The sequence below is a fragment of the Curcuma longa genome, chromosome 12 (genome assembly GCF_044706935.1).
Source record: "Curcuma longa cultivar G26 ecotype Majalengka, Jawa Barat chromosome 12, ITB_CL_G26_1.1, whole genome shotgun sequence".
NCBI classification, from domain to species: Eukaryota; Viridiplantae; Streptophyta; class Magnoliopsida; order Zingiberales; family Zingiberaceae; genus Curcuma; species Curcuma longa.
The window spans coordinates 5,150,392-5,168,944 of record NC_133872.1 but is presented as its reverse complement, the minus strand read 5'-3'; positions in this window follow the sequence as shown (position 1 = coordinate 5,168,944).

Sequence of the window (18,553 nt, the reverse complement as noted above, 5' to 3'; positions counted from 1 at the left end):
GGCGTGACTGCATGAAGTCTCCCTCTGCCGCAACCAGCAACTCTCCCTTCTCCTTCGAGCGACGACCACGGTGAATCGGTGATTCTCCGTCGTCGTTCTCCATGAAGCAAGCTGCCTGCCGCCGTCACGCTAGGGTTCGCGAACAAACGGACGCCCTCTCCTGTCCCCTGCCTACTCACGCGGCATCTCCCTTCCCCACGATCGCCCCGACCGTCGCCGTCTTCGCGCTCTGGATCTCACTGTTCGCAGCCCAGAGATTTTCGCCTCCTTCGCCAGCGAGAAAAGGGACCAAGGTGAGATCCTGTTTAATTTGGGTTGTTGCTGTTGTGTTGGAATTCTGAATTTGATGGAGTTTACATTACAGATCGATCGGTGAAGATTGTGATCGGAGGAATCGCGGCAGAGCGTGATTAGGGCTAAGCTAAATGCTAGGGCATGGATCATAAGTTTTCTTTGGATCGGCAGCGAGGAGGAAACGGAACTGGAATCTGAGTTGTATTAGGGTTCAAACTAAGGTAAGCTTTATTATGGTTAATTGAGTCTGTTTGCTTAGAATTACTATTTTATTAGGTTGCTGATTTATTAGTTTCTTGGATTGATCTATTGGATGGTGATCTGATCGTGGGTGTTTGATTCTGTTTAGGGTTGATGCTCTATTAGATTCTTGTTTGGTTGGGATTAGTTCATGGCTGTTGGGATATGTTGATGGATTGAATTTGGTTGTGGAATTGATCTGTTGATGTTGGAATTTTTAGTTTTGTTGGATTGGTTGGTTGATGTTGAATTGGTTAGTTTAAGGGTTGGTGTTAAAAGCTTGATTCGGTCTTAATGTTACAATTTATTGGTTTGATCTATCGAGTTAGGTTTGCCCTATTTTAGATTTGGTCGATATAATTCAAGACTTCAAGAATTTGAAGATACGAAGAGCTGATCTTTAAGAATTTCTTAGATAATTGTTTACTTCTAGATAATTCAAGACTTCAACTTATTTTTTATCAATTTGTTAAAAAAAATTTAGCCCACCCTTCGGAAGAATCCTGGCTCCGCCCCTGTCTAAGACACATAAGGAGTTTATCTTATAGTTAATAAGGACCTTTAAGGAAGTGTCAGATTAAGAGGGAGATCCAAATTAAAAGAGAAAACATATTTTAAAATTATTTTTTTATAAATATTAAAAAAAACCTTTTAAAAAATATTTGAACACTAATTTCAAAATCATGTTTAAAATTATTCTTTTGATTTGGGTCAACCCCTAAGACACATAGGGGAGGTTACTTTGTGCTTAATAAATAGCCCTAAGGACATATCAAGCAAAGGGAGAGATCCTAATTGACATGATAATAAATAGTTTTTTTTCAAAAATATATACTTTAAAATATCTAAAAAATGTCTTAAAATCTTAGTGAAAAATTCTTTTTACAAAATTATTTTAAAATCTACTATGGTCTTTCAAAAAATGTCTAGATTAAGTTTTGACTATAGATATCCTTAAATTATTGTTGCAATATTTTTTGATATATGAAAAGGAGGAGAAGGGAGCATATGCTAAATAATCTAGAATTCTCCTAGATTGTTAAAACCCTAACCTATATTTAACTTAAGAAATTGTCAAATAAGTGGGAGATTGTTGGTGTAGGGAGCACTAGTCTGCCTCCAGGATTTTGATGTTTGACAATATACATAGGTTTGATCAGTTTAACCAAAGGTTGATCTAAATAGGACCTAATATTTGAATGTGAGTGAAGTCTAGTTAGATCAAAGGTGACCAAAAAATTAGTGAGAAGTCCTAGTCAGTTGGATTGGACAAAAAGTCTTAGTCAGTTGGATTAGGTAAAAGAAGTCCTATTTGGAAGATAGGCAAGGTGAAGTCTTAGTTGGAGATAGGCAGGAGAAGTCCTAATTGGAGGCTAGGTAGGAAAGTCCTAAAGTGGAGGCTAGGCAAGGGAAGTCATAGTTGTAAAGTTGGGTAGGAAGTCTTGGTGAGTGAAGCTAGGCAAAAAGTCCTAATATGTGAGATTGGACAAGTAGAAAGTTTACCGAATGACTAGACCTAACTGGAGATTAGGCAAGAGAAAAGTCCAAGCAGGTCAAGAGTGATCAGATGTTTGGTAGGTGGGAAGTTTACTAGTGACTAGTCCTAACTAGAAGTTAGGCAAGGGTAAACCTAGTAGGTTAGACTTATAGGATAAGGCTTAGGTAAGCTTAGTAGGTCAAACAAACTACAGTTAGACTTAGGTTGTTTGTTTATTATATGCTAAGCTTGTAGGAACTAGGAGTTAGAAGTAAAATCTAGGAAGTATAAGAGGAGAAAACAGAAATAGCCAAACCAAGTCTGGAGTCAACCCAGGTCAAACTTGGTTGAACTCACTGGAGAGCCCGGATCATACTCGTAGCGCTCGGACTATCCAAGTACCCCCTGGATGATCCAAGCATCCATCTGGAAGAAAGACCCAAATAAAGATTGACATAATCGAATCAGTCTGGGGCACTCAAAAGCATCTTTATAAGGCTATTAACATACAACATCAAGGACAATCCTAATTCTACCAATCTCTCATCTTGCGATGCTGCTGAATGCGAATGAAGCCTTGCTCGTGTGATCGAGGAAGCTCCAGAAGGGTGCGTTGCACTCAGGACTTCCAGATCGGGTGACTTGAGGGTATTCATTTCTTTTAGGAGGCCCAGAACCCGAACCATGGGGATAATGGTAGGGGAGCTCCTAGTAGTCTTTTGTTTGAGAGAGACCCTTAAGAAAAATGAAGGAGGTAGGGAGGCCCAGACCCGGACCATGGTGATAATGGTAGGTGGACTCCTAGTGGTCCTTTGTTTGAGGGGAGGATTATTGGGATACGATCAAAGTTCCACTTTAGAAATGCATGGAAAAGATCATGAGTTTATAAGATGAAAGATATCTCTATTGGTATGACACCTTTTGGATAAAGTCCAAAAATAAAACTATGAGGGCTTAGACCTAAAGTGAACAATATCATACCGTTGTGGAGATATATGGATCCCATCGGTACTAACAGTCTATAAAATGAGGAACAAGTTACTATGAGACTTGTCATGTGTAGTAATGGTCAACTATGCTTATTTAACTAATGTCAGGTGACATTGGGGGACAATACGAGTAATTATGAACAAGGAAATTTTGGAACAACTCAAATTAGTTTCCCAAGAGCGTTTTTGGTCTTGCTTGGATATTGTTCATATACACACAAACAATTACAATAATTTGCAAAGAAAAGTTGGGCAGGAAATCATTAATGTATCTAATGCTCTTATTCATTGATCTTTTAAAGAACAATGATAAGATTCAAAATGTATGTTTGTAAAGAAAAATAGTTTGATATTGTTGTTATGATATGATTTTGGTTGTTTCAAATTTTATAAACAAGTTATTATTGGTGTTTCACATGAGTATTATTTTCTGTAGCCTTAAAGAGTATTATTTATACAGTTTTATAGAATTTCAAGCTGAGTAGTTTTTCAGTCTATCAGACATACATTTGTTGTAGTAGCTAAACACAAACTTGATGTTGTAGTAGCTACGGAATAGTAGCTGCTACAAAGTGGCTCTTGATTTATTATATAACGTTGTAGTAGTTACGATTTAGTAGTTGCTACAACACGAACTTGATTAGTTCAATCACGTTGTAGCAGCTACGAAACCATAGGTTCATCATAAAACTGGTTGATGAACTAAGATAACTCTAAATAACATGAAAGCAGGACCGATGTGTCACTCTAGTTATATTTCCACAAATAAGTATAAGATCATTTTATAACATACCAAATATCAACTTCATTGAGCCTACCTACTCCAATATCTAAATAACACCAGTAATCTAATGAAAAACAACTTGCATACTATAAACGACATCAATTTACACCTGTCGACCAATAGCACACAACAACAACAATAGTTTTATTGAGTTTTACAACAACAAGAAACAAGAAGAGCTCAATCATTTAGATAAAGCAACAATTATAGAAAACCACAATTCAATTATGTAGACAACAACAACCACAATAACCATCTGATAACAACAATATTTTATACAATATTTGTCACACCAAATAGCAATTTACACTAATAACATTAACAATCAGTACTAACACTAACCTAAACTCAATAGTTTCATACCAAATAGGTATAAAAAGTATCTTTTTACAACATAAACATATTGCAACATTTGATATGCAAGAGATACAAACATACTAAATATTGTCACCAACGAGATTGATGATTCACTTGTTCTAGTTTGAATCTACTAAACTTGTCCTTTAGGATTCAGACTGCAACCTTTACTCTAAATGTATGAATGCCCTTTTGCGTGAAATCCATCTTCATATCATACAACAAATGTCGGCAATATTGCATTACAAAGAAGGCGCAATCATTGCTGCAGTTTCAAAATTTTTCAACTAGTTAAATGGTAATATAAATTAGACAATTCATAATGTAGTAAATTTACTTACGACATTATTTGTTGGGGGCAATCAACTTTAGTAGAGGCCTAATCATCAAAAGATAGATAATCTTGTAGACCATCGTATATTTGTCTTACTTTACTACTAGAAAAAAATTTCAATCTAGATACTTATCACACACAATTGGATGACCATAAATTATTAAAATTTAATTATGTGTCATAGTGAAATAAAGAATACTTTAAAGAATCATTACTACTACCCAGTTCTACAAAATGATCATCATATATTTTATTTTTATAATGGTAGAATATTTTCATGTCGGTGTTCATGGCCAATAAATGATAATGAGCACCATCAGTATTTATTAGTATAAAAATATACCTAACTTCACGATCAACCAGATATATTTTAAGTGTTTGTGTGATGACTGTAAATTTCAAGATATATTCATACTTAGTATAATAATATCACAAACAAATTAATAGGTTATCATATAAAATAGAATTTATACCTCAAATCTAGTTGAGCAATAAATAGATTTTTGGTATGACCTACTAGATGAGGATGCTTTCCAAAAGAGTATTGAAATTTATACGTCGATTATTTTCCTGTCGGTAAAAATGGTGCCTAAGATATATGTAAGGAAATTCTTGTCAATACATAGTAGTCTTCCTCTAGTACAAAGTCATAAAATAAGTCATCTCAACTTTTGAAGTATTAGTATGAGGTAGGTCATATCTACTTCTCATTTTTTTCTTTTTGGTTTCTTTAAATTTACCTTTAAGATACTACAAATAAAAACAACTCAATGTATTTAACATCTACAAAAGAAACTCATATCAATAGAAATGCAATTTATATTTAAAAATTACTACATGATTCTCTATTTACTTTAATAGCATTCAACTTCACTGTGTTGAGTGTTTTGTCCCTTTTTTGTTTTTTTTTGCCTCCTCTTCTTCATCAATCTCGTCAGTGACTAATATAGTATTGCATTCTTGCATTTCAAAAGTTTGCCCTTGCTTTTGAGAATTTTTAACCCCTTCAGCCTCCTTAAGTTGTCTCCTAGTCCTCTTCGTACCCAGGGCCATTGCTATTCATGCAGGTGTATCTTTAGAACTATCTTTGAGTTAATAGCGATTTCTATTGCGTCCCCTTCACATCAGATTAATCGATGAATCTTCAAAAGGAGAATGTTCTGCAGGTTGTCTAGTTGGATAAGATAATTCTTCCCTTTCCAGAATGATAATTAATTATTATTTAATGTCGCTAATTCATCATTCTTGCGAGTAAGGATTTCAATTGCTTGTTCTTTTACAATACAAAATGAACATCCAACTGCCAAAAGTGAGATTGTGTCAATTTGTATAGTGGATGTGTCACCCAGTTGTGGTGTTATTTGAGTGGCAAGGGGATATCAAGTAAATGGACTTCCTCAGGATTAGGGAGAATATCAATCCTAATCTGAATAATCAGTAGCAATAGATACTTAATTAACAAACTTTTACATAGATAATAGGATTGTAGCATTATTTCAAATACACCTTATGACAGTCCTTCTAACTTAGTCTTTACTTTATTAATATGAGAATTAAGTAGACCTCCACTTGCTTATTCTCGGTCCTACGATGTTGTTTGACTGTTGAATAGGGTCATTTCCAAGAAACCAAGCCTATGCCATAAATAAATCATTGGATGCTATTAGCTATTTATGCAACCAAATAATTACATATTTAATACTTACAGCAAGTAGACCAGCAAATCCCTTCATATAAGACAACATAACGATACGACCACATATTTTTGCAGCAAACGCTTCTCCAAATATTAAGAGTTGAGGCACCATATAATTATATATTACCTCAACCCAATTATAATTTTCTATGTTGTGGATATCATCGATAATATCTATAATTTCTATAGGTAGCTTATAAGTAGAAGAAGCAAATAAAATAGAAAAAAAATATATACAAAATATAAAATTTACAAAACAATCGAACATTCTCATCTGATTCCACACAGATATAATATTTCTTCATTAGGTGTTTCAATTTGGATTGATTTAGCTCTTTCCTTACAAAATATCTTTTATATAATTCTCCAAAAGTGACATCGAATGCCTATATACATGAATGTCTCTATCTGGCATTCTGAGCAATAGTCGATCTCATTGCAAAATTTAAAAATTTTCACTTCTGAATCTCTGTTCTTAAATATGTTAACTAGTAATCCCCTGAGTGGAATTTTCGATGTGCTAAGGAAAGACACAAAAAGGTTACTACTCATAATTTAATGTGTTTTTCATGAAGATTCAATTATGAATGCCTCATTCCCTTCCCCTTACCTTTTCAGGAAGTTTAACAAAAGAATTCTATAAAATGCCCTAATTTACTCATCTAATATAACTTCTGCTCCATATGTGATAAATCATTCTTTAGCTTTTTTTTAGCTGTTGATATATATGTTTGTATTTCCTATAGTATACAAATAAAACATTTAAATTTTGTAAATAATCAATCAAATAATATGATTTTCGTCAAACTAAGTTAAACTATTTAGAAGACCAACATCACTTTGTTAGGAAATTCTTCAATAGTAGGAAGTATTTAGTAAGACATAAAAGTCCAAATAAATTATACTTTTTGCTGATTCATATGGGTATAATTAACAAACTTAATACAAACTAAATATGACAACTAGTACCCCTAGTAATTGATTGTACAGATCAAACCATTTGTAAATATTATTCCTAGTTGATGATGATACTGAGATAATGTATTTTTTAATTAATCTCAATAACCTACTTATATGATACCACTTAAGATAATTCAATCACATCACTTTTATGAAACTAAGTAAAACTAATTTACATATTTTGCTTAAAATTTTTAAAAATATATAATCAAAATAATTTTTTCTACCTAAGAAGATATGGATTCTTCAACATTTCAAATATTTATGATTATGTAACTTTGGGGCCAACCCTCACTTAGACACCATTCTTTCGGAGAACAAACACCAACTGAAGCGATTGAAGCCTTGTATCGAAAGGAGATCATGCAATCATTGATGAAGCACTAACAGCTACCATTCTTGATTCAATCACATCACTTTTATGAAACTAAGTTAAACTAATTTACATATTTTGCTTAAAATTTTTAAAAATATATAATCAAAATAATTTTTTCTACCTAAGAAGATATGGATTCTTCAACATTTCAAATATTTATGATTATGTAACTTTGGGGCCAACCCTCACTTAGACACCATTCTTTCGGAGAACGAATACCAACTGAAGCGATTGAAGCCTTGTATCAGAAGGAGATCATGCAATCATTGATGAAGCACTAAGAGCTACCATTCTTAATTTCATCAATGAGGCGTGAGTGAGGTTAGCGAAAGCACTGGTGAACACTAAATGGAGGGCCTATGAAATAAAAATAGGAATTTAGGTCGATTTCTCCATTGAGAAATAGGGTTTTCGATTTCACCGACGATGAGGGAGTGAAACCGTGTCAACATATTTTTACGAAAAGACACGTGAGTGGTTCAATGAGATGCCTCAGGTTGTCATTTAAATCATCCCTTCTCCGGATAATCACGCAAATACGTAGATAAATTTTGAAAAGGGTAAAATAGGAAATGCACAAATACGAGGCAACACGATTTGAACAATCTCAAAACCAACTACGTGCTTCAAGAAATTGCCAAAAACTAATTGATGGCTGAAAAATATATAAACTTAGAAAAAATTAACATAATTAAATTTAAGAGATTGCAAGGAATATAATGGTATTATCTTTGAGTGAATCAAATGTATGTAGAACCAACAAGAACTTTGTGCCAAAAGTCAAAGATAATTGAATTGTTTTAAAAAGTGCTTAAGGAGGTCATGAGTCAATTTGAATGAAACCAAAAAGAGTTTTAGAAAATAGGTGCATAATTTAGTAAAATGTAAAATAGAATACAAGATTTAGTTATTTGTGAAACCTAGGTGGATGGCTCAATAAATTATTAAAGATTTTATATGAAAATTAGTAAAATTAATATATATGAGGAGATATATTTTACATCACTGAATTATACTTTTACAACACCTCCCGTACCAACTTGCACCAAAAAGAGCAGAGTACTTTTTCTCTTTCTTTCTTCCCGTAGTTCCATGGGTAAGTATATAATCATGATAAACTCGTCCTCAATTCGTCTAGCAAATTGGGGCATCTCACTCCGTAAGAAAGCTGACTGACTGTAAAAAAAAAAACATTTCTGGTTTTTATTTCCAATTTCCCTCAGCTGTCTCAGATTGGGAATAAAAAGCAATGAACTAATAAAAAAAAGAGATAGAAAGAATGAGTACCAAGGGTTGCTTTTGGACCGTAAGGGCTACACGGTTCAGAATCGTGTCGATCTGCCTCAGCCTACTCTAGTCGAGTCTCAGGCCTCAACCGTCTGCCGATCGACATCCAGAAGCTGATCGTGGGAGGATCAGAGAAGGCAGGCAGGGTTGGGATCGGAATGGGAACAGTGAGTAGGGTTCGAGGACGAGCAAGAGGAAAAGAGGGGCGGCGACGCTAAGATTGCCCTACGAAACCGATTTAGGGTGATGAACTGGGACATCGGGTCAAAATGCAGATTGACAGTGTCGGATCCACCAACCAATAGATTCTGATTTAAGCTCGAAACACCAAGCTACAGTAGGAGTAAACCATCTAAGGTAAATTGAACCCGACTATATTTATGTTTATTTATTTTATATTTAAATTTATTTGTTATAAATTTTATAAGCTCAGGTTATGATAATTTTATCATTATAATTTTAATAAATTTTTAAAAGATGCACGTGAAATTTTAAAATTTTCGACAGCACATTTAATTACTATTTTATCCCTTCCGTTGATAATTGAACCTTTTTTTGTTTTTGACATGTTCTTTTCTTCTCTGTTAAATTATATTAAATTTTAATTTTAATAAATAATCATCTAAATTTATTTAATTTTAATATTAAAATTTTAATAAAAAATTTAAAAATATATAAAAGAAGTTTAATAAATTTTTTTTATTTTTTTACTTTTTAATATCTAACTATAAAAAATAAATAAAATAAAATTAATAATGAGAGTTGATTTTATTAATAAAAATAAAATAAAAATTTATTTTGGTACTAATCTTTAAAAATCAACACCATAGCTTAAATATCAATATCGCTATGGTATTGATTTTTAAAAATCAGCACCACAATATTCTAAAAATTTTAAATCATTTTGCACTACTGGAAAGATCTTAAAATAGTAAATGAGTGCTTATATAAACTCAAGTTTATCTAATAAACTCATAGAGTTGGAATGAGTCCGATCGAAACTCTCTAAGTCCATTAATAGATTCTGACCGAAACTTATAGATAAACCTTAACAACTTGCATTTTTGAAATTTTAAAATGAAATGGAAATGTGTAAAAGGTAAATATGGTTAGAAATTTTGATCTTGAGTCTTCTACACGAAGTTAGTACTGATCTTCGAAAACCAACACCATAGTTTTTAAAAGTTTTAAATTATTTTGAGCACTGTTAGGAGGATCTTAAAACAGTAAATGATAACTTATATGGACTTAGATTTACCTAATAAATTTACAAGAGTTGGGCATGATCGAAGATCTTTAGGTCCATCAATAAATTTTGACCAAAACTCATTGATAGATCTAGGCGACTTACATCTTTGAAAGTTTGTAATGAGATAGAAGTGTGGAGTGTGTAAAAGATAGTATGGTGAGAAATCTTTATCCTGAGTTTTCTATACGAAGTTATAGGCTTGTGTCAATTGGCATAAAGTCTGAAACTTTCTAAATCTTTTGAGCAATGTTAGAAATCCTTTATGATAATAACAGTGGGCACCCTTGGACTCCAGGCATTGCAGAAACCTACATGAGTTGGAATAAGTCCAATCAGAGCTCTTTAAATCCATCACTAGATTTTAATTGAAACTCATTGATAGACCTATGAGACTTGGATTTCTGAAAACTTGTAATGAGATGGGAGAGATTAATGTGTAGAAGGTATATATAGTGTCCAATCTTAATCTTAAGACACGTAGGCTAAGTTATGGTCACATGCTAACTAGCACAGACTATGGTGTTGGTCTTCAGAAACAATACCACCATGTTAGTTCTTCTCACACATTGTGGTGCTAGTTTTCGAAGACCAGCACTACAGTGATAATAATCTTTGAAAATCAACACCATAAAATTTTGAAAGTTTCAAATCATTTTAAGCACTATTGAGAGGGCCTTAAAATAGTAAACGAGGTCTTATTTGGACTTAGGTTCACCTAATAAACTCATAAAAGTTGAAATAGGTCTTATCGGAGCTCTGTAAGTCCATAAATGAATTTTGACTAAAACTCATTGATAGACCTAGACAATTTAGTTTTTTGAAATTTTATAATGAGATGAAAGTGTGGAGTGTGTAAAATGTAGATATATTGAGAAATCTTGATCCTAAGTTTCCTACACGAAGTTATAGTCCCGTACCAATTGGTACAAAAGTCTGAAACTTGCTAAACATTTTTAGCAATGTTCAGAATCTTTTACAATGATAACAAATGTCACCCTTAGACTTCCGGGCACTATAAAAACATATAGAAATTGGAATGGATCCAATCAGTGCTCTTTAAATCTATCAATAGATTTTGATCAAAACTCATTGATAGATCTAAAATATTTGGATTTCTAAAATTTTATCATGAGATAAAAGATGTGAGTGTATATGAAATATATATGGTGTTCAATCCTGATCCTAAGACATGCAGATAAAATTATGATCTCATGCCATCAAGTCATCAATCGACTGATTGCAGTGTAAGTCGACTGGCGAAGCTGAAAATTCTTTTTCAGCTTCCTTCTTTATCTCTTAGCCTTGACGCAAGCCTTTAAGCATCTTCCACAAGTCTCGTGCCCATCCTAGCACTCGCTTGAGATGTTTCCCTCAGCTTCGTCGTACTAAGTCTCCCTTTGCCAAGAGGTCGCGTCTCCGGGACTTCACCATTTACCAAGAGGCTACGCCTCCAGAACTTCACCATTTGCCAAGAGGCCGCACCTTCGGGACTTCACCATTTGCCGAGAGAGCCGCGCCTCCAAGACTTCACCATTTGCCAAGAGGTCGTACCTCCAGGACTTCACCATTTGCCAAGAGGTTGCACCTCCGGGACTTCACCATTTGTCAAGTTTTCAAACCTGAACTTTCCTGTATACTTAAATCACACATGTTAGATCACTAACATTGCCTAACTTAAACTCATTTTAGCCAAACATTAAAATCCAATGATGCTTAGGGTAAGACTGCACCAATAATCTCCCCTTTTTTGATGTTTGACAAAAACTTATTTAAGTTAGATCTTTAATACAACAGAATATAATATCAGCAAAATAACTATAATCATAAAGCATGAGTCATAAGACCATAAGCATGAATAAAAGCATAAGAACATGTTGATTCTAACTTAAACCAAACTCATTCTCCCCCTTTTTTGACAGACAACAAAAAGATTATAAATTCAAAGGAGGCAAAAACAAATAAGAGGTAGGGCAAATGTTCATTAAGGAGCCTCATGATTTAATAACAACAAATTTGTTCATTTAGGCACACACTCCCCCTAAAACCCTACTCAGATCCCCCTATAACATGCACCAAAAATGGATTTGTGGCACCTAAAGTATAGGTTTGATCAATCCTATAGACCATAACAATGCTCCTAGAGCATGCATCAAAGAATAGTAGGTCAAAAGATACGCAAATAGTCAAGAAATGGTTAAAATCAGAGAATTTCAGCCATATCAGTCGACTGATCTCTGAATCAGTCGACTGATGCCAGTCGACTGAGGTCCTCATTAGTCTATTGACCTGTTTAAATAAAACTCACAGATTTATTGGTCAAGTGAATTCCAACTGCAGTCGACTGGGACCAGTCGACTGATATCTGTATCAGTCGATTGATGCCCTGAAACAGCTTTGTGCAACTTTCTGATACGATCTTCAGAAATGCCTTAAAATTTTCATAAAATTTAGAAAAATCTAAAATTTTGCAACCACGTTTGTTTTCACGTATGTTATCAAGGAAAAATATAATTTTATGAAAAATAATTGTATTTCATAAGTTTAACCTAAACTCTAAAGTTTGGCACAAACTTGTACTTTTGTATCAATTACAAGTCATGTTATGAATTCATTGATGTTGCCAGTGCATATCACTGTTAGTATTTCATTAAAATAGTTTAAAATATTTAAAAATATTCAACTATGATCGATGGGCAAGATACCCATTAATTAAATATTTATTTTTCTCATAGTTGATCTATGATAGTTATATTGATCATTTTTCATACCTCATCAAGATGTCATAAGCACAAGTAAGGTATGAGTATCATCCTAACATCTCACATAATATTCAAATGAAGGAATACATAAACAAGTCTTCCTAGGGTCTTGTGAGATGTACTTAAGTGATTTATTGCTATTAAATCATGCAAGACTAAGTTTGTAATTTTACAAAGCACATCCACTTTCACATTTGTTCCTATAAAAGTAGAAGTTACCTTACTATTTTCCAAACCAAATTTCTTGATAATTTTTTTAGCATATTTGGTTTGGTAAACATGAGTTCCTTCTTCTCTCTTACCTATACTACATGAAACACATCACTCTTTCGTACCCAAAAATTAGATTCACTAACATTTTATAAATATTTCTTAGGGATCCATGCTTATTTTACCTTTTTTTTTATGATTTGTTTGCTAGGTGACTCTTGTCTTCCTACTAGAGAAATATAGGCAAACTCTTTAGGCTTGTATCCTATTCCGGCCTTGTTGTAAATCACTCTTTGACTATTTAGGATCATATCAAGGTATTTTGACCCATTTGAAAATTTTTCTAAACATTTTCTTAAATCAACAACTTCATCCTTTAACTTAGCATTTTCCTCATTAATTTCACTAGAGTCACTAGATTCACATGCATTGTTCCTAATAGTCCTAAGTTCTTCCTTTAATGCCTTAACCTTATACTTAGATCTATCCAAAGCATTTTAAGATAAGCAGTAGTTTTATAAAGAAAATTTTCTTTGGTAGAATCCATTACCTCATCTTCGCTCGAGGAAGATTCATCACCACTTGACCCTTTTTATTCGCTTGTGGTGTCGTGGTCACTCTCACGTGCCATTAGCGCTATTTGTTGGGTGATGTGGCACAACTCCTCTTTATCATCTGATGAGTCGCTACTTGATGTATCCCATGTGGCTTGGGCCAACCTCACTTCCTTCTTCTTTTTCTCTTTCTTTTTCCTTTCCTTCTTCTTCTTCTCCTTCTTTTCTACAATCAAAGTTATATCTTTCTCTTTGGTAGACAAGTTAGCTTGTTCATGTAATTCAAATTCACAAAATAGTTCGTCTAACTTAACACTAGAAAGATCTCTTGACACTTTATACGCATCAACCATCGATGCCCATAGAGTGGTTCTGGGAAAAGCTTGAAGTACATACCTCACCAAGTCCCGGTTGTCGATTTTCTCACCTATTACATGAAGATCGTTCACAATCTCCTTGAATCGCCCATGCATTTGGCTTACCATCTCGTTTGGTTTCATGGTGAAGGTTTGGAGTTATCCTACCAAGAGATCCCTCTTGGCTCGTCTTGATTCGCTTGAACCTTCATTTAGTTCGATGAGCTTCTCCCAAAGCTCTTTGACCGAATCGAATGGTTGCTTAGTTGTTCTTTGGAAAGCCAGCATTGCAAGGTGGTTGTGGCTTTTAGCTTGAGCCTTCTTGCATACATCCTTTGACCATTCCTTGGTAAGGAGAGGAGCATCCTTCGGTTTCTCAAAGCCATCTATAATACTAAATCAGTTTTCAATGTCATTCATTAAATAATACTTCATTCTACCTTTTCAGTAGACAAAATCGTTGCCATCGAAGTAGGAGGGTCGTGCGGTGTTGTATCTCTCTTGAAACGTCATTTGAAGGTTTCGATTGAATGTTAGTTCGTTCGAAAGGAACCTGCTCTGATACCACTTGTTGGGATTGGTGCGTTCGCTAGAGGGGGTGAATAGTATTTTTTGATCTTGCCTGTAAAATTGTCAGCGGAAGCAAAAGAAAATAAGAGAAAGAGAAACAAGCACACTAACCCGTTCGATTTACTTGGTATCCACCTCTACGAGGTAACTAATCTAAGGATCCACACACAGCACGCTACCTTTCCACTATAAAACTTCTCCTTCTCAAAGCACTCTTTGAAGGTGGAGAAACCTTTACAAACAATCTCTCTTCCTCTTATAGAAATAAATAGTGAAGTATGGAGGAAGAATATGAAAAATAGCACTTGAAAATCTTACAGAGATGATAGAATAAAAACCACACCTTCTCCAAGCTTTAATCTGTCATTTTATATTTTTCATGATACCAGTCGACTGCCCCAAGGACTAGTCGACTGGTGGGCTTCAACGACTACTTTAGATTGAGTTTATTTCTCCAACTGTCAGCCCAACGTTTGAATATCAGTCGACTGATGGCTCCATCAGTCGACTGGTCAATTGGTCAGTCGACTAGTCAGTGCCTTTCACTTTGACCAAAGTTTCTGTGTGCTTCTGGATCAAGTCATCAGTCGATTGATGACAGTGTCAGTCGACTGGTGAAGCTGAAAATTCCCTTTCAACTTCCTTCTTCATCCTTTAGCTTTGACGCAAGCCTTCAAACATCTTCCACAAGTCTCGTGCCCATCCTTGCACTCGCTTGAGATGTTTCCCTCAGCTTCGTCGTGCTAAGTCTCCATTTGCCAAGATGCCGCACCTCCGAGACTTCACTATTTGCCAAGAGGTCCGCGCCTCCGGGACTTCACCATTTGCCAAGAGGTCGCACCTCCAGGACTTCACCATTTGACAAGAGGCTGCGCCTTCGAGACTTCACCATTTGCCAAGTCTTCAAACCTGGACTTTCCTGTATACTCAAATCGCACATGTTAGATCACCAATATTGCCTAACTTAAATGCATTTTAACCAAACATTAAAATCCAATGATGCTTGGGACAAGACTGCACCAACAAGATTCACCTAATAAACTCATAGGATTTGGAATAGATCATATTAGAGCTCTCTTGGTCTATCAATGGATTTTGACGGAGATCCATTGATAGACCTAGATGACTTGGATTTCTTAAATTTTGCAATGAGATGGAAGTGTCGAGTATATAGAAGGTATATATGTGAGAAATCTTGATTCTGAGTCTCTTACACAAAGTTATAAGCCCGTGTCAATGACACAAAGTCTAAAACTTTCTAAACCTTTTGAGCAATACTAGAAATCCTTTACGATAATAACGGAGGGCATCCTTGGGCTCCCGAGCACTACAAAAACCTACAAAAGTTGGAATGGATTCGATCAAAGCTCTTTAGGTCCATCAATATATTTTGACTGAACCCCATTGATAGACCTAGGGTATTTAGATTTCTAAAATGTTATCATGACATAGAAGATGTGAGTGTGTAGAAGGTATATATTTGGTATCCATATTTGATTTTGACATCCCTACGATAAGTTATGTGTTTGTGTCAAATGTCTACTTTCAGATGTTATAACTTTTGACTGGGTGTCAGAACGAGACGTTCATGCCCCCAAATGAAGTTTGTTCAGATATCTACGTTTGTTACAAGATGAAACTCATAACGACCCATGTTTCAAGCTCAAAAAATAACATTTAAAGCCTTTTCGAAGATCCAAAAGAAATGTTATTTTTTTATTAATTTTATCCATAACTTATTATAGAAATGTCAAAATCAATCATAGACACCATAAACATCTTCATTGCACTACCATCCTCCAACTCGTTGCAATTTTTCAGAAATCCAAATCTCTTAAATCCATCAATGAATTTTGATCAAAACTCATTGATGGACTTAGAGAGTTCTGATCAACGTTATTCTAACTCATGTAGATTTCTGTAGTACTTGGGAGTCCAAGATTGCACTCCATTGTCATCGTAAAAGATTCTCAACATTGCTCAAAAGGTTTTAAAAGTTTCAGACTTTGTATCAATTGGCACGAGTATCTACTTTCTACACACTTCCATCTTATTACAAAATTTCATATATTCAAATCGTCTAGGTCCATCATTGGATTTCGATCAAAACTCATTAATAGACCAAGAGAGCTTTGATCGAACTCATTCCAACTCCTATGAGTTATTAGGTGAACTTGAGTTCGTATAAGCTCTTTTTACTGTTTTAAGGTCCTCCCAATAATGTTCAAAATGATTTAAAACTTTCAAAAAACTACGATGTTGATTTTGAAGATCATCACTGATTTTCAGAAACTAACACTATAGTGTTGGTTGATCTTCAGTACCACAGTGATATTAATATTTAAACTATAGTGCTGGTTTTTAAAAATTAATACTAAAGTAATTTTTCATTTTATTTATTTATTATTAATAAAAATCAATTCTTATTATTTATTTTATTATTTTATTCTTTATAATTAGATATTAAAAATAAAAGATATTTAAAAACAGGAAAAATATTTTTAAATTTTTATTGACCTTCTTTTATATTTTTTTAATTTTTTTATTAAAATTTTAAAATTAAAATTAAATAAATTGAAAGGATTATTTATTAAAATTTAATTTAATTTATGAGGAAAGAGAATAGAAGAAAGGTGTGTTGCATGTAAAACAAAAAAGAAAGATATTGTATCTAAAAGAAAGAAAAAAGAACAAAACTACTGTTAACAAAAAGAGTAAAATAAAAATTAAATATATCTTTTAGGAAGAATGAAACTAAGTCTTTTGAAAATTTTAAAATTTCATGTCCACCTTTTAAATATTTACCGTTATAATTTAGATAAATTGGTTTGCTAACATATTAAATTTATATTTTTTTTAATTTATCATATATTATAGATAATTTAAGATAGTAACAAATTATATAAGTAATTTTTTGTATGTGGATAAAACATTAGATATATAAATTTATAATTAAAGTTTAGACAAAGTTAATAAATATGTATAGTTACAAATTGTTCATGAATTTATTTATGAATTTTAATGGACTGAGCTCATTTTTTTTCAAACTTATATATTATTAAATGAACATAAATATTTTTGTTATCGAATCAAACATTAAATTTATTTATAAATGTCATGACATGAACACATGTAATAACCAAGATAAAGACAATAAGACTTGTGTTTACGAGTCAAATCAAGCACAACTTTTCAATTTACCTTCTCATAAATGATTATGATACCGATCGTATAAGACCATTAGAGAAGGACGAATTCCATCTTTTGCTACAGTAAATCATATCAAGAATAATATATAGTCTATCAACTCTACAACAAAAGATGGAATCTGTCACTCCAATGGTCTCATACAATCGGCCTCACAAATAGCCGATCAACTCTTCTGCAAAAGATGGAATCCGCCACCTTAGTGGCCCCACACGATCGGCCCCATGACTATTTGTGAGGAGGTAAATCGAGAAACTGCAGTTGCTTACGATGCAAGAGGGTATTGCCTGGCTTCAACAGGATTCGAACCCTTGTCCTCTTCTGCAAGTCTGCTGCGTCGTAACCAACTCAGCTATGCCTCGGGGGCAGCCGATCAACTCAAACCATGCCATGATTGTCCGCTCATCTGATAAATTTTTTTTAATATTCTATATCACTTTAGATATCATCCATTAAAGTCTCACAAAGCTTAGTCACAAAACTTAGAGGGGAAGGGGAAAAGATAAAGGTAAATTTTAATCTTTAAGTCAATTTATTTATTTTTATAAAACTTCGTGAATTTAATGATCAAATAAAGAATTAATTACCTTAAAATCAATAGCAAGCAAATTCTTCAAGCATAACCAAAGAGCTTGGTGTCAAGGCTCTCTAATAAATTCACCCAAACTAACCTTCATACTTAACAACCACCACCACTACTAAATAAATGTGTTGTTACAACAAAATGATGTACCAGAATGATAGGTGCAAACCAATTCCAATTGTTTAACAAGTAAAATACTGTTAGTTCCTCCAGAAAATCTTGTATTTAACCAATCGAATTGATTTGGCATCCATTTCTCAGATTCAACAAT